At 42.1% G+C, this 16,153-nt stretch overlaps 1 protein-coding gene across 2 annotated transcripts in view; it reads left to right on the top strand.

Moving 5' to 3' along the window:
• KANK4 (KN motif and ankyrin repeat domains 4) overlaps window positions 1-16,153 on the top strand; it is a 46,394-nt gene that overhangs the window by 4,159 nt on the left and 26,082 nt on the right. The gene's annotated exons all lie outside the window — the stretch shown is intronic.

Genomic DNA, 16,153 nt, shown 5'->3' with positions numbered 1-16,153 from the left:
GTGTGAGCTGCCAAGTTCCACGCTCAGAGTTGGGGCACCTAGCTGGGTCTGTGTGAGAATCATGCCAGCTTCATTACCACTGCCATGGCTTGGGAACAACTGGAGTGGGAGTAGAGGGAACAACTTAGCAGGCCTGTACATATCTGAGACAGCAGAGAGTGATTTTTCAAGGGCACAAGGACATGTTATGTATCCAGCACCCATTGGGTTTCTGTCATTTCTTAAGAAATTAAGACACTGTGCCAAGATGTCTTTCCATCCCTCGGGATGGGCCTTCAAGTTCTTTCCAGATAAACTCAAGCAAAACTGGCTCTCCCTTCAGTGTGGATCATAGACTGACCTCCTCCTTCCTGTTTAGCAGCAGTCACAGACTCCATTCCATTACAAACTCCAGCACAGCTCCATATCCTGTGTTCTTACTTGAGCATGGAAACCTCTTCAGAAAGGTCTAGGAACATTAAGGTCTGACCAGGTTGCAGACAACCTCGCGTACTTGGAGAAGCACCCAGTCTGGCTTCTTTCTCTGAGCTGCTGGTGGTGGTCTGACCAATGGTGGTGACTGTATTGAGATGGTGCTGGGCCCAGTCTTCAAAGCCTGCATGATGAGGATCTTTGTTCTGTCTTGTACAGTAACTAGAAAAATAAAGACAAGCAGAGGTGATGGATGTCCTGGTGCTTCTGTCTTTAAAGTATTACCAAGCCAGAATGTTCAAAAACCATGAGTTAGGCTGCCAAAAATTCACAAGATTAACTTAAAAGTAAGGGCTGTATTAACATGAGGTTCTTTTTTGTCATCTGTTTTGGAACATGTACAGTTCACACGTTCAAGCTTTAATTCTTCAATTCTGAGAGTTTCCTATAGTTGCATGACACTAGAAGCTAACGCTTCTAAGGAACGCATCACATATCACAAGAATCAATAATAGTCATAAGACTTGCCAACACTGCTTTTATACTACTACCTGATCCATGGTCACAAGGGGCTCGTGGCTGCTTGTCAGAGATTTTAGAGGAAGAGTCTTCTCTCTTTTTTTCTCATCTTTGCAGTTCATAAAAGAGAAGTCTCTGATGGGTCTTGCCTTGAACTTTCCTTTTTAATGTAAATGTTGGCAGGACATTAACTATATTTAACAAACGCCAATAAACAGTCTTTGTAAAATTAATTATCTCTATAACTCTTCCTGCCATCTCATTAAATGGCTATTGAAACACCTAAAGACTCCTTGAAAGATTCATATATTATTTTGAAAATAATTGCCTTCATTGAGTAAGTAATTCTGAAATAGTTACTCAGCAGCCAGATTTGTTTGAGTTAAGCTTGTTTGCCAAATAATTACCTATTGTGCATACACCTACGGACGTCACATCTACTAGGTGTTCAACGTACCTGGTGTTCAACACAGTTGTCTACTAGTCTAATACAGGTTGAACCCCTTTTACTCCGGCAAAATCCGTAATCCAGCATGATTTTAGTTAGCTGGACAACCACTTACATGGATGTGCTCAAGTTTCATGTAGTCCCAGAAAGTTTATTTACAGCCACCAGTCCTGGCTTTCAGTGTTCTGTGCTGTTATTAAGCTCTAATTTACTCCTAAATGTCTTCTAAGAGCCTGGTAAAGCAGTACAAGTGTTGGTAGTGCTACTAGACAATATTGACCACCCATGGTCTGGTAAATTCTCTTGTTCTGTACCAGTCGGTACCCAAGGGTGCAGGACTACAGAGATTCAACCTGCAGTTCTGAGTGTCCTTGATGCTAGGTGTTTAATCTGTTTGAACTGCATGTTAAGTAGTAATAAAGAAGTAGCCATGTTAGTCTGTATTTTAACAAAACAAAACAACAGTCATGTAGCATTTTAAAGACTAACAAAATGATTTATTAGGTGATAATTTTCATGGGACAGACCAACTTCTTTAGATCTATAGAATTTCCAGTCCAGACCAGTTATATAGCACAGATGTCCAAAAATTTGCAATAAAAACTGACAAATCAAATACATAGAACTGAAGGATCAAGGTGAGGGGTGGGGGATGTTAAGTGCCTTGCCTGTGATAATTATGAACATCAAAGGAAGGGAAGCAGTCCTTGTAATGCATGAGGTAATTGCTGTCTTTGTTCATACCAAGTGTTAATGGGTCAAATTTCAGCATGAACCCCAGTTCACAAATCTCCCTGGCTGGGTCTACATTAGAGAGTTTTGTCGACAGAAGGGGCCTTCTGTCAACATAACTCAGGGAGCATCTACACACTTAAAGCATTCTGTTGGCACAGTCTCAACAGAACTCAGCGTTTTCCTCGACAGTATTATCCCTAAAAATTTGAGGCATAACAATCTCTGGGTAGAGTACTGTTGACAGACATGCAGTGGAGACACCTCTGTCGACAGAGCCAGTTGTGTGTAGATGCAGTCTGTTGACAGAGGTTCAATCGAGATTACCCTGTCAACAGTAACTTCTGTCAACTGATGCTTATAGTGTAGACATAGCCCCTGTGTAATCTGCTTTTAAAGTCTCTTTGATGTAGGACACATATTCTCAGGTCTTTAACAGAACAGCCCACTCCATTGAAATGCTCACTAGCAGGCTTATGTGTATTGAGATTCCTAATATCTGCTCTGTGTCTGTTCATTCTTTGGCAAAGTGTTTGCCCATTTTGTCCAATGTACATTGTAGGGGGGCATTGTTGGCACATAATGCCATATGTAATATTGGTCAAAGTACACAAGAATGAGCCCCTGATCTTGTAATTAATGGGGTTAGGTCCAGTGATGGTATCCCCAGAATAAATATGTGGACAAAGTTGGCAACGGAGTTTGTTGCAAGGAAAAATTCCAGGATTAGTATTACTGTGATGTAGCTTGTGAATGGTGTAGCTGCTGCGAGGTCCCCCACTCCCCTCCACTGGCTGCCTTGGTCAGTTTCCTGGCTCCCCCAAGTTGTGTGTGAAATTGACTTCTGTGGAGGTTGTGAGAATGCAATCCCTGTGTAAATAGGGATTCTACTGTGTGGGCCAGGCCCCATGCTGGCTGAGGGAGGAGCTCTGTTGGGGACTGAGGTGGGTTCTGTGCTGGCTGGGGGAGGGGTGGGGCTGGCACAATATGGGGGGACTCCATGAGAAAGGGGCTTGGCCAGGCCCCATGTTGTCTGGGGAAAGGGCTGGCCTGGTACATGGAGGGAATTTGTTTGGGGGCTGGGCTGGGCCAGGCCCAGCCCTGTTCTGGGTGGGGGAGAGGCTGGCACAGTGCTGGGGGGGGTTCTGTTGGGGGACTGGGCCAGTTCCCATGCTAAGAGCCAGGGAAGGGCTGGGGCTGGCATGGTGTGGGAGGCTCTGTTGAGGGGCTGGGCAAGGCCTCACACTGTGTGGAGGAGGGGCTGAGGCTGGGATGGTGCAGGGGAGGGGCCCGTTGGGGGGCTGGGCCGGGCCATGTGCTGGCTGCGGGAGGCACTGGAACCAGCACACACACAGAGAGAGTGTGTGTGTGTGTGTGTGTGTGTGTGTGTGTGTTGTGGGGGTGGAAATGGAAGAACTTTGACCAGACAGACCAACAGACACAGCACAAATTAATATACAATTTCATCAAAAATTCCGCAACACAAACTATGTAAATTTTAACCAAGTAATTTTCTGCTTAATGACACTAAAATTTCAAGCTTTATCTTTTCTCTCTCTAGCATGACATTTCTGTTCTTGCCCATTCTGGATTGTGTGTTTTATATTTGGACTCATCTGAGCCCATCACTACATATCTGACTTCTCTTTTGCACCTGACAGATTGGAAACATTTTTTCTTCCTGTGTATCCAAACAGAACTGAAAATTCATGTAACAAATATTCCCTGAGAGGCCATATTTATTTTTTGGTATGACCACTTGTAACAATAGTTTTGCTGGGTTATTATGTAATCAAGCAGACCACCTAGACGGTGTTTAAAGCGTTAGCAAAAAGTCCTCTAAGGGCTAGATTTCCTGTAGATATTTGGCACAGAGATGTGTAAATTACATTGTTCTGAGTCTTCCCTGCTGCCTCCTCCCCTAGGTAAAATTCACCCTATAGGAGAACAGATGGTGTTACCACTCTTTGCTTTCTTCTTTCCACTTGGATTTTCACCAGACAGAGGAGGAAAGCAGCTTTAACTCACTGATGGGGTGGGGCTCCTTTGGAGGATTTCCAGGGGCAGCATTGAATCAGCAGAATTCCCGACCACTCCTTTCTCCACTCCATTCCTGGGCACCTCAGGATTCCTTAGCAAAAGAGAGGCTGCGTGGCTTTCTGCTGCCCAAATGCCTATCACTGAGACCTTTCAGTGCCATCCTGAGCCACTGAATCCAGCTGTAAAAGTCCCATCACTTACTTCAAAGAGAGAATTCAGGACTCAGTGTTAAATGTGTTCATGTGCCAACTTAACGTATATATCTGTGGCATATGGAGAGAGGATCTAAGATCTTATAGTGCCCCAGAGCAGCTGTTTGGGATAAATTTGCAGAAGGGCTTCCTGGATAATTTCTCTCTTGTCTATGATTCTCTAACATCAGCTATTTACATCTCATGCCGCCCCATTCTCCTTGTACAGACATATTCATGGCCAAACTACATGAACAATGCACCCCAATAGCCCACAGTTTTCATCAAAGCAAAGCCTCCAAATGCTATGAGTAGAGTCAAACTCCACTTAAGCTAAGAGCTGCACTTCAGAGAGCAAGAGTTTAGATAACTGCACTATCTGGTTGAGAATCAGCAATCGCACTTTGGAGTCTGACTTTGGCCTTTATTTTTGTTGTGCTGTTTTACACTCATTTGTGAGCACAAGCTGAAAAGGGGCAGAAATGGGTCCCTAGTCACAGTCTGATACCTCTTCCGGAGATCCCTAAATATTGGACGGACACTGGACTAAATCCTAGCTCAGGTCTTCCCCAAGTGAGCCTCAGCTTAAAACACACATTTAAATCTCATTGACTTTAATGGATCTTAGGGTACATCTATACTACCCAGGAGATCAACCTTGTCAGGGTCAATCTGCCAGGGATTGATTTCACATGCCTAGTGGGGATGCATGAAATCAAACTATCTGGGTTCTACAGTCAACTCCTCTACTCCTCACTCTCACTAGGAGTAAGGGAGGTCAGTGGGAGAGTTTCTCTCTCCCCCAGTCCCCACACCTGTCTCCTGTACCCACTCTTGCCCACATCCACAACCCACTGCTGTATCCTCTCCCACCCATAGCCTGCTCCTGCACCCCACTCCAGCCCACATTGCCCACCCTCAGCCTGCTCCTGTACCCTCCTCCACACCCAGACCACACACCCCAAGTCCACTTTCTGGCAGCCCCCTCCCATACCAAACCCCTCATTCTCCTCACACACCAGCCCCAGAGCTTAAAGGGGCCCATAAAATGTACTAGCACTGGCCCCCTTAGGCTCTGGGGCTGGTGTGCAAGAGGAGGAAGGAGAGTATCAACTTATGTGCCATTTTTTAGTCAGGGACCACATCAGTGAGGGTTGGTTTGTTTTCCTCACTTCTGTGGCCCCTGACCCAAAAAAGGTTTCCCACCCCAGTATACAGACTCCCTTACTGTCTCCCTGGACTACTTCTTACCTTGCCCTGTCTTAGGACTTTCCCACAACCTCTTTGTGGGCTTAAGTGTGTATCAGCAACATGCTATCAAGGCCTTTTCTTCAAGCTCCTGCATAGCTCCTTTGCACTTCCTGCCACCCAGCTAGCTCTGCTGTAAAGGAGTTTTCTTTATCCTCTCATAGGGCCATCCTTGACTTTAAAAGATCTTTTTTCCTGCTCACCTGCAAGCTTCTCTCCCAGTACAGAGAATACTGAGCAGACTCACTTCCCTCTGCTTTCCTTTAGAACTGCCTATGGCTCAGCCCACAGAGCTTCTTTCAAGGAGATTGTCTACTGTCACTTCACCCCAGCTTCCTAAATCTGGCCACACCACTCTTACTGAATAAGAGCCAGAGATCCACTCTCCTTCTGTCAGACCCCAACTGAAACAGGTTCAGTCCTGTTGGCTTCCTCCTCCAGACTGATAGCTTCTGCAGGTGCAGCAAGTCAGGACTGATTGAACCCACACATTCTCATTAACTCCTCTTTCCCACTGCTGGGCTTTGCAAACTCTGTCACAGGACACATGAATATAGCAAGCCAGTGGAATCTGACACACGATACTTGCAGGAATGTTTAAATAAGCAAAACTGAAGTTGCGTTCGAATGCCTGGCATTAATGAACTGTGAAAGAGAAATACAAAGTTTTAACTTGATCAGTATGAACAACATATTGGCCACTGTGTGTGCTGATTTAATGATGAAACCTGTAATAGGTGAAATTTTCAAAGCTATTGAAGTGTCTAGTTTATTTTTAATTATGTGCGCATGTAGTGAACATACCTCACTTATTGTACAATGAAAATGGACCACCAAACTTTCACTTTTGTTTCTCTTTCCAGACAATTTCACTTGCTGATTCTCATGCACAAACACAAAGTTTATGGTGCAAAGGCTTCAAGAGAATGTTTATTTGCCTTGTTTTCTTAAAACTGTATCTATTCACATTATATGTTAACACAACTGAATCATTTACTATAAATATATGTGCCCATAGTATTTTTAATACCTTAGTTTTGTGAAACTTAAATTTTCAGCCAAATTTGACCTGACAGTGTCTCTAAGATCTGTGTGCATTCACTGCAACCTTCAAAAGTAGGTTCCATGAAAGTTTCATGAATACCAATAGAATTAAAAGACCCAAGCACGTGTGCTTTGCCCTTGATAATATCCTGGTAATTTTGTCTATGTTTATACAGCAGCATTATTCCTGAGTAAGCTATTCTAGAAGAGGTATTCTGGAATAGCATATTCCAAAATGGAGTATCTACACACACAATGCATTTCGAAATAACACGTCTACACACATAGGCTGTGGCCACGCTAGCCCCTCCTTTTGGAGGGGCTTTGATAATGTGGCACTTCCGAATATGCTAATGATGTGCCACCATGAATATGCAGTGTCTCATTAGCATAATAGCAGCTGCAGACTCTTCGAAACTGCTGGTTTCGAAATTCACACTGCCCATGTAGCCGGGGACCTTTCAGTATGGCCCGCTGATTTCGAAAGCCCCTTCTTCCCATTTGGTTTTGGGAAGAAAGTGCTTTCAAAATCAGGGAGGTCGTTTCAAAAGGCCTGCAACTACACAGGCAGTGTGTGTTTTGGAACTGGCATTTTCGAAGTGCATGCGGCTGCTGTTATGCTAAAGAGGCACTACATATTTATGGTAGCACCTCATGAGCATATTCCGAAATGCCACATTACCATAGCCCCTCCAAAAGGAGAGGTGAGTGTGGCCACAGTCAGTGACCCTATTTTGAAACAGAGCCCTTGGACCAATTTATAGTTCATTTTGAAATGGCCCCTAATCCCTCTGTACACAGCTCCGATCTTGAAATATTTATTTTGTAATAGGTGCTATTCTTCTTACTATGATATTTGCCAAATTCCAAATAATGTGCCCGCTATTTCAAAATTATTTAGATATAGTGGTTGTGTTGTGTAGATGTTTTGCAGAGTTTTTCAAAATCACTTTGCTGTGTAGACCTTACCCTTTGTTTGCAATATTCATGGTTTATTCTATCGCTGTCTTCTTAGCTAATTTTGTGGATATGAAAAATGCTAGACTGATAGCCCTGGAAAAAGATTCACTCCTCTGAGTAGGCACAAACCAGGAGCAGCACAGTGAATACTACTGCAACCTTTTCAGCCTGCCCCAGCAATTTGCCCCAGAGAGGAATACAGTTTCCTCCGTCCAGCAATCCTTTGTCTCTCTCTAGAGTGGGTGTAGTAGCATCAGCTCTAATACCAGTTTGGTGTGAGTACTTGTCCAAAAGGAATGGGTTTCAGGCCACCAACTTATTTCACATAGACCCCTCAGTGTAGATCAGACACTCAGAACTTTCTGTCATTTCTGATGTGAGGTAGATTGATACCTAGCAGTAAATGGCTGTGCGTTCTATTACCGAGCCCTCTAGCCAGCTCCACATTCTCTGAGGGGAACAAGGGAACGTCAGGTGCCCCTAACGCTCTTGTCTGGGCTACACACACTGTGGTTCCTGGAAATATTGAGAGAGTCCTTAAATCACTACCAGAGCCCCATGTAGGGCGCTCTAGGCTGGCTTCCCTGTAGCTCTGCCCCTTCCACCCGAGGAACTGCCCCTGCTGGGAGCCAACCCCCTACCACATTGCCCAGGGTCCAGCAAAGTCTGTCTCCAGCTCTGATACCACTTCTTCCTGTGCCCATAAGCACAGCTAAGCTAGGGAAGTGATGTGCTAACATGAACTAAGAGGAATCAGGATATGAACTGATAATCATTCTGTTCCCTGGTGTGTTAGAAGGGCAGTGCAGCTCCACACTTCAGCATAGATTGTTAAGTCACAATCCTGCCCTTCATTTCTGTGACAGCCTTTCATTTCTTTGGAGTTCTACCTCTGCAGAGAGCGAGGGAGTTTTAGCACTTTTGGGAAGTGGATGCATTTCATAAACCATGCCCAAAATATTATATAGGGCTTTTGGGATAGAAACCAAGCCTCATCGTTCCCTAGCACATTAAAAATGGCAACTTACTACTTAAAAAAACTACTCACAAGCTCAATCTCTCTGAAATTTCAGTTTTCTGCAGATCAAAATCTAGAAGACACAATTTTTACCAAGTTAGGTGGCATCTATACGTTCTGGTTTCAGCTCAACAGCTTGGAAGCCCTTGGCATAAAATATATATAAAAGTGAGTGACTGCATACCTCAGGGCTTTGCGCTAGTTCATAAACTACAGTTTACCTATAACTCGAGAAGAGATATTTAACATTGCAAAGATTGGTCAGGAAACAAGACTGCCACTTTAAATGTTTCCAGATGTACCTAAGATCACAGAGGTTCGTTTGTGCTTTTCTTTTACCTTTGAAACCATTTGAGTCCCCCCATGTTTTATGGTTGTTTGAGTTTTATTTTTGCATTGGTAAACCCAGTGTAAATTTTGAAAACATTTTATTTTTCCTGCATCATTTAGACAAACTACTTTTTTTTCCTCTTGTCTCTATTGATTCTTCCTACTTTTCCTTCCTTTAGCTGGCACAGCACAGAGCTTGTGAGGCAGTGGGAACTGCAGTGCTACCAGTTTCCTTTGTTAGCACTGTATCCTGCAGCTGCTAACAGTATGGTGACAATAAAAGATGGGTAATTGGAGTTTTAAATGCATCTCCTTTCAGTCAGCAGGGATTTCTGTCGAGGGCCCTACTTGCTCTACTAGAAGTCCTCTATCTGTGCTGCAGTTATCAACTGCTGCATGATGACCTGCAATTCATTGAAGTGTGGAATCAATAGAGTGGAATGTTCAGTAATTACAGAAGATGCTTTGCTGATTTTCTTGTCCTGTTAAATAGATTCACAGCCTTCTCTTCAGCTCCTCAGAACAGCAGATTGATGGGTGTAACTATAGGACTATGAGCCACAGACAAAATCGTGCATTCTTAATAGGATGTTTCTGATATAAACTTCTTGCACTATGTGAGGATTGAAGCAGAATTAATTATTAATGTTGAAACATAGTGTTTTCTAATAAAGTTTCTGTGCTCTAATCAAGGGGGCTATTTTTATTTTTGTTGGGAGAAATGCTGAGCAGAATAAAAAACATATTTGAATAGCAAAGCTACGGAAAGTGAACTGACGCTCAGAATGAAGTGTATGTCAGTTAGGAAGAATTTCTTTAATGAGTAACATCAGGTGAAATGAGAAATGTGTAGTTAATTATTGACTGACTTTTAAATAATCCCAATTTTGATAAGACAAATGTGGTCAAATGTTGTAAAATGTTCTTTAGCCTACTGGGGAAATTTTGGATTTGTGTTTTATGAAGAGACAACAGACATTGTCTACAGAAAGTATAACTAGCTTTAAAAACTGACTTTTACCTTTCTCTAGAAGGGATGTGCAAGAAATATATTCTAGCTTGTTAGAAAATGAATTCATCTTTTGTTCTGCTCCTTCTGTTTAGTTAAACCAGTGTTTGCTTTTTAAGCAAGGTCACCGATCAGCTGACCAACTTCTTTAACAGCTGGAAAACACACATTTGCTGCTCTGAATCTATAACTATTGAATCGTAGAATGAAAAGATACCTTTCTGAAAAAGAAAAGCTCTTCTGCTCTGTTTTTTGTAGAGGAAGGATGAGAAGGTAACATGACAATGTGTTTTTTCAGTGATACTTTTTCTTTCACAATGAAGTACTAAATGCAACTGCTGCAATGCAGGAGAAAATGACAGCCCGTAGCAAATGTATATGTTTAGTGATCTATTTAAACAGTTAATTAGATTGTGTTAATATGTCATCTACAAGGAATAAATCATCTTTTGTTTATAGTCACAGAGGTAAATGTTTCTCCATTGTAAAATTGGTAGCAGACTCTTTTCCTAGAGTGAATTTCAGCTGTCTTAGTCATTGTAATTCAGTTAACGATAAAACCTTCAGGAGGATAGTCTTATGTGTTTTTTATTCTGTTGATGGGGGTCACAAAATCTTAATAAAAAAAGTTAAATCTGATTGTAAGGGAATTGTTTTGGAGACCTGACTTTTTAAAAAGACAGTACATTGTCCTTGCAAATGGGGAACTGAGGGCAAGAATTTGCTGTTAAGTATCTCACTTTTCATTTCTTTATATACTCTTGCCTCATGAGAGGTATTTTGAAATATACATATGAGCTCATCCTCCTCAATGCTGTTCTTTGTAGTAAAACTAAAAATCAAAGCTGCTATATATGCTGAGATGGTCTCTGCGTGAGGGTTAAAATTGATTGGAATTCCATTATTGTGTGATATAGGGAAAGGCTACACCTATTAAAACCTAAGACAGGGTCAGTATATCATGCTTTCTGTCAATGTATATTTAAAGGATCATCATGATAGTGTTTGAGAAGGTATTTACCAAAGGGGGGAGGAAACCTTACAGAGCCTTTGAAATCTCTTTGATGAAAAGCTAGAAGATGATTGAGGGGATGATAAAAGGATGCAGAAATAGGGCACTAGTTGAAATCTGTCCCAAACTGGTAGTAGCAGAAGGGCATTACCAATCTGAAGGCTGTTTAGTGGCATATGTGAAAAGAGTTTTGGGCTCATTCCTGCTTTCTAGGACACAAGAATTCACTGCGAATTAGTGCTAGGTTGCAATTGGAGACCACGTATAAATTTGTCACTCACAGTACAAGACAAGAACTGAGTGGGGATGGTGTAAAAACTAGGCTCTCGGTCTCCGATACAGCACCGCTATAGAGACCTGATCCAAAGTCCATGGGATGCACATCTTTCCATTGACTTCAGTAGACTATGGATCAGACCCCAGGTGAAGGCTCAAGCCCATTGGTGTTGTGATATGAGCCATCTTAACTGGTAGAGCTCATGGCTGCACTACAGATGCACTAAATTCTCTCAAGTTAAAGTCTAAGGGACAGCTCCTCTTCTTGCACCAGTGTAAATCAGAAGTAGTTCCTCTGCAGCCAGGGAGTTAAACTACTGCTGTCAGGCAAAGATGAATCAGGACGTGTGTGAAGTGTCTGCAGAATGTGATCCATGGAGCCATCCACTGCTGGATGGACACTGAATCCAGAACATTAATACACATCTGAAAACTGATCCCACCAGCTGGCGCTTTCTCTCCTCACACTGCAGCTTCCCGAAAGTTTTGTACAGGATTCAAGTGGTATGCAGGAGTCACTTTTCATTCCCTATTCTCCCATTAGAAACAACATTTGGCTCTTGGGAGACCTTGTTGTACTTATCATTCTACCTGGGATTTGCTTCCTTCTTCAGTAGACATTAAATATCATTTTGGTGTATTTGGTTTATTGTTGAAAACAAAAAAAAGGTGGAAGCTGTTTAAAGTTTTGTGAGAGATGACTGGATAATTTGTCCATGTATTTTGATGAAATTCTTCCCTCTGAGCTAATTTTCATCATAGCCAGTCATGAAAGAAGATTGGTTTGGATATGAGAGGTAATAAGACCCATGTTTTTGGCAGGTAGCCATCAGACCTATGTACAAACTAACTGGAGGCACTTGAAGTACGTCTGCAAACTGGTAGAAGTCATTTTATGAGGTGATTTTGAAATAGATTGGTCAAAAGAGAAATTAAGTCCAACTTTATGACTGGAATGTTGGAGCTAAGCCAAGTCATAAATGAATCACTTAGTGTAATTATCTAGATATTAAAAATCTCTTTTGACTGAATTTTTTTCTTTGTAAGTGATGTACAAGAGTGAAATATAACTGATCAGATTATAGCTGGAACCCATCATCATTGTGCAACTGGCTGTAATTGGAAAAGTAAAATAAAAACACTGGAGAAAGTGATTAATGGTAATTTTGGAACGTGCTTTTTACTCCTGAGGAAAAAGCAGGAGAAACTGCCTTTCATGTACAAAATGGAGTTAGCCTGGGGATATATTAGTAGTGTATTGAAATCGATCATAAACGTGGTCCTGACTGTTTCTGTAGCATTAATCTGGCAAATTGCTAGTTTGCCAGGTGTCTGTTACAATCCAATTATAATTGTGTATAAGGTAGCAACCTTGAAATCATATTTGTGTTCTCTTTATAATAATACCTTTCGGAAGACTCCATCACACCTAGGTGCAGAGGCCACACTTGTTAAATGCAACAATAAGTTTCTTGCCAGTTAGTTGTGGTTTCATAAAAATATTTTCACAATTTCAAATGGGTATATAGTACAGTTTAATCTCATTTTCTCTAGTGTCTTTATTTGAAAGCTCTCTAATCTCAACACTTCATTTCAATGTTTTAAAACAAACATCCCAGCATCATCTGTCCCATTCTTTGGGCAGCTTTTTTAACCATTAAAACAAAAATAAAGTAGGTGAAAATTCAAACCAATCTCACAGGAAGAGAGTCATAGTCATTTAAGGGATAAAGAATGGCAAGTTACTAAGACAAGCTATGTTTCAGTTGAGCATTTACGTGAAGTGGGAAGACATGGAAAGGCCATGGAAAAGAAATCTCTTCTACCAACCTTGGTGAGATTGTGTGGCAGGGTAGAGAAGAGATCAACAATAGATTGTGGAATGACTGACACAGTGAGAGATAAAGGCCAATGATTTGACTGGGACAAGTCCATGGAGGGATTTTAGTACTGTGAGCTAAACGCTGAACTCCTTCTTCATGCAAAACACTAAAGCTACATGTACACTAGAAGCATCTGTCTACAGAAGGTACAATCGGGAGAGATATTTTGACAAAACTTCTGTCAACAGATCGCATCTACACATAAAACCAGATCAATCTTTTGACCTGCTCTGTTGACAAAAGGGCCCCCCAGAGTGCCTGCATAGCTTTTTTGTTGACAGTTTCTGTCAACAAAACGCATTTCATGTGTAGATGCTCCATGAGATTTGTTGACAAAACCTCAGTTTTGCCTTAAAAAAACCTCTGTAGTGTATATGGAGCTTTTAAGATTTAAAAGGAGCAAAAGGGGCTTGGTATCTGGATCCAGCAGAGCAATTTGAACTTACTCCTAGATCAGTGGTACCCAACGTGGCATGTCTGCAAGGGTATTGCAGTGGTTCCATGAAAAAAATAAAAGATAAATTAAAATGATCATAGAAAATCAGTTTTGAATAAATTGCAAAGTTACAATCAATGATTATTTTTAAATTAAATGTCTTCCAATAATGTTATTAATTGCTGTCCAAAAATCTGTGGTGTGGTTTCCTTTTTCATTTCATGACATGTACATAGTGGATAGAATTGGCTTTGATGGGGGTCCACAAATGGTTTGGACCATGTTTGGGGGTCCACAAATAGTTTTTGGGGGGTGATTTGGGGGTGTGCGCTAGTGAAAAGGTAGGGAGCCACTGGCCTAGATGAATGGCTAGTCAGCCGGTTTGTCTTGGAATGGGTTTGACTGCATTTCTCCATACATTTGAGCAGTTGGCAATGGAATTCTGAGTAGGCTGGATTCTAACTCAGAGTAAGGAACTGCAGCAGCGGATGTGATAGGAGCTGGGAGGGTAGAGCAGGGAAATGAGGCAGGACATTTTGTCTTATGCCGGAGCACCTTTTTCTGCTCGCTTGAGCACTTGTGTGGATGACAGCTCGAAGAGTTAAGAGTGCAACCCCCGATGATTTGGACCCCTGAAGCACTGCCTGCTGCAGAGAGATTAGGAAGGGAAGAAGCCTGCCTGCGCAGAGATTGACAGGAGAAGTAGGCTGCTCTCATAGCACTAGTACAGTTCTGGCCCTGGCAGCAGCAGAAGGTGGATTTCCAGTCTGCACTGGGCAGGTCATCCCTGGCTATCTTTTCAGGGCAAACCCAGATCTAAAAGCTCTCCCTATGAGAGTGGCAAACACACCTCCAACAATAAGAGGGATCCACGGTCTCCTCCTGTAAGCTGGAAAATCATCCACCCTTTCTGGCCCTCAACTTCTTTTCTTGTTTGGTATATACAATAGGGTGCTTGATTGCCTGATGAGCGCCAGTTGCCTTCAACTCTGTGGGATCCAGTCCCCAGGCATGGAAGAAGTAGGGGCTTCATATTTAACTGGGCTTGGGTGTTCCCATTACCAACATCCACAGCCCTCTTGAAACCCATGGGGCCATCCTATCATCAGAACCAGGATATGATGGCGGGAAGTGGTGAAAGACGATGATTTTCATATTCCAGCCAATGACCAGGCTGAGTCAAACACAAGTTATATGTTCCTACAAGAAGCACAATTTTGTTTTAGTTAATTAGCCAAAGGATAATGTTAATATAATCCCACACTGAAATAATGGGGCTTGCTTTACAGATATTTAGTATCAGTTTTGAGACTTTTGCTGCTTTATGTAAAGAAATGCCAAACAAGCCACCACTCTGTGTAATCTATACCCCTTGCTCTTTTTGCCAGGAGATGAAATATTACATAGTATGTAAAGTACAGACTATATCTCATAGATATCAATGTTTATTTGGGTGAAGAGTTCATATACCATGTGTTAGAGATCCCAGGCTCATAGCTAATTACAGCAGCATCTCTTTGTGATGTTTCTGGGAAGCAGGAATTGTTACCACTAGGGGAGAAAATATTCAAATATTCTTGAGAATGTTTTCTGTACACAAGCTGGCTGCAGAATACATGAAGCAGGAGGCTGTCATGAATGACTGCAGGTAAAGGGTTAACCCTTAACAGAGACAGCTTGCAGAAGGGGGTGGTCAGGTAAGCCAGTGGGAAGGGAGAGACTTTTTTGGAAGTAAGAACAGTTTCAGTCTGAGGGGTCGTTGTCTGCCTGGTTGAGGCAGAAGGAAGACAGAGAAAGATGATTTTGGCCAAGCAGTTGGAGTGAATCCAATAAATATCCTGACCATCTCAAAATCAGCCACAGGTATGTAAACAGAAGGGAAATGTGTAGTTAGAAGTGATCAGGTTATGGTTATTTTGAATTTGGTGTGGACTGACTATCCTTTTTTTTTAGTGGCTTTGGTTAATAATTTGATTCCTTCCCCTGTAATCTGTAATCTTGAAGATGAATCCAGGGAAGTAATTCTCTGTGCTGTAACCAGTATAATTTATTTCCTCTTGTTTTGTGAACAATTTTTTATAAGCAAATGATTTGATTCTTGTGTCCTGAGAAGGGTCTGTGTATATGCATGCCCTAGACTGAAAGGTCAGCTACAAAATCACAGTTCTTTGTATCTAAGATCTCTGCTGAGGGAGGGTTAAGAGCTTGGGGTATGTTACAGGGGACATTCTGAGATGTATTGTCTTAGGCTAAGGGGTTTTTGTTTTTACCTGGGTGGTGGCAGCTACCGTCCAGGACCAGGGAATCTGTGACCTTGGGAAGCTTTTTAAGAAAAGCAAGGTGTTTGAAATCTTTGCAGGCCCCCACTTTCTGCACTTGGAGTGTCAGAGTGGGGAAAGAGCTGTTACAAAACAGGCAAGGCACCACAGTAACATCTGCTAATGTCAGTTACATTCATCAGAGGACCTGACTTTTGTTGTACCAAAAAGTAAACAAAAATCACTGTTCAATAGTGGTCATTCTGGCTAACTCACGAGTTCCCTACAGCGAGTTGGAAGACCTTAAACATGGGTTGGGTACAGTGTACTTGAGCTCT

This window comes from Carettochelys insculpta, chromosome 9 (assembly GCF_033958435.1).
Source record: "Carettochelys insculpta isolate YL-2023 chromosome 9, ASM3395843v1, whole genome shotgun sequence".
Lineage (NCBI taxonomy): Eukaryota > Metazoa > Chordata > Testudines > Carettochelyidae > Carettochelys > Carettochelys insculpta.
Note: the sequence above shows the minus strand (reverse complement) of the source record. Positions and strands in the feature narration are given on the sequence as shown.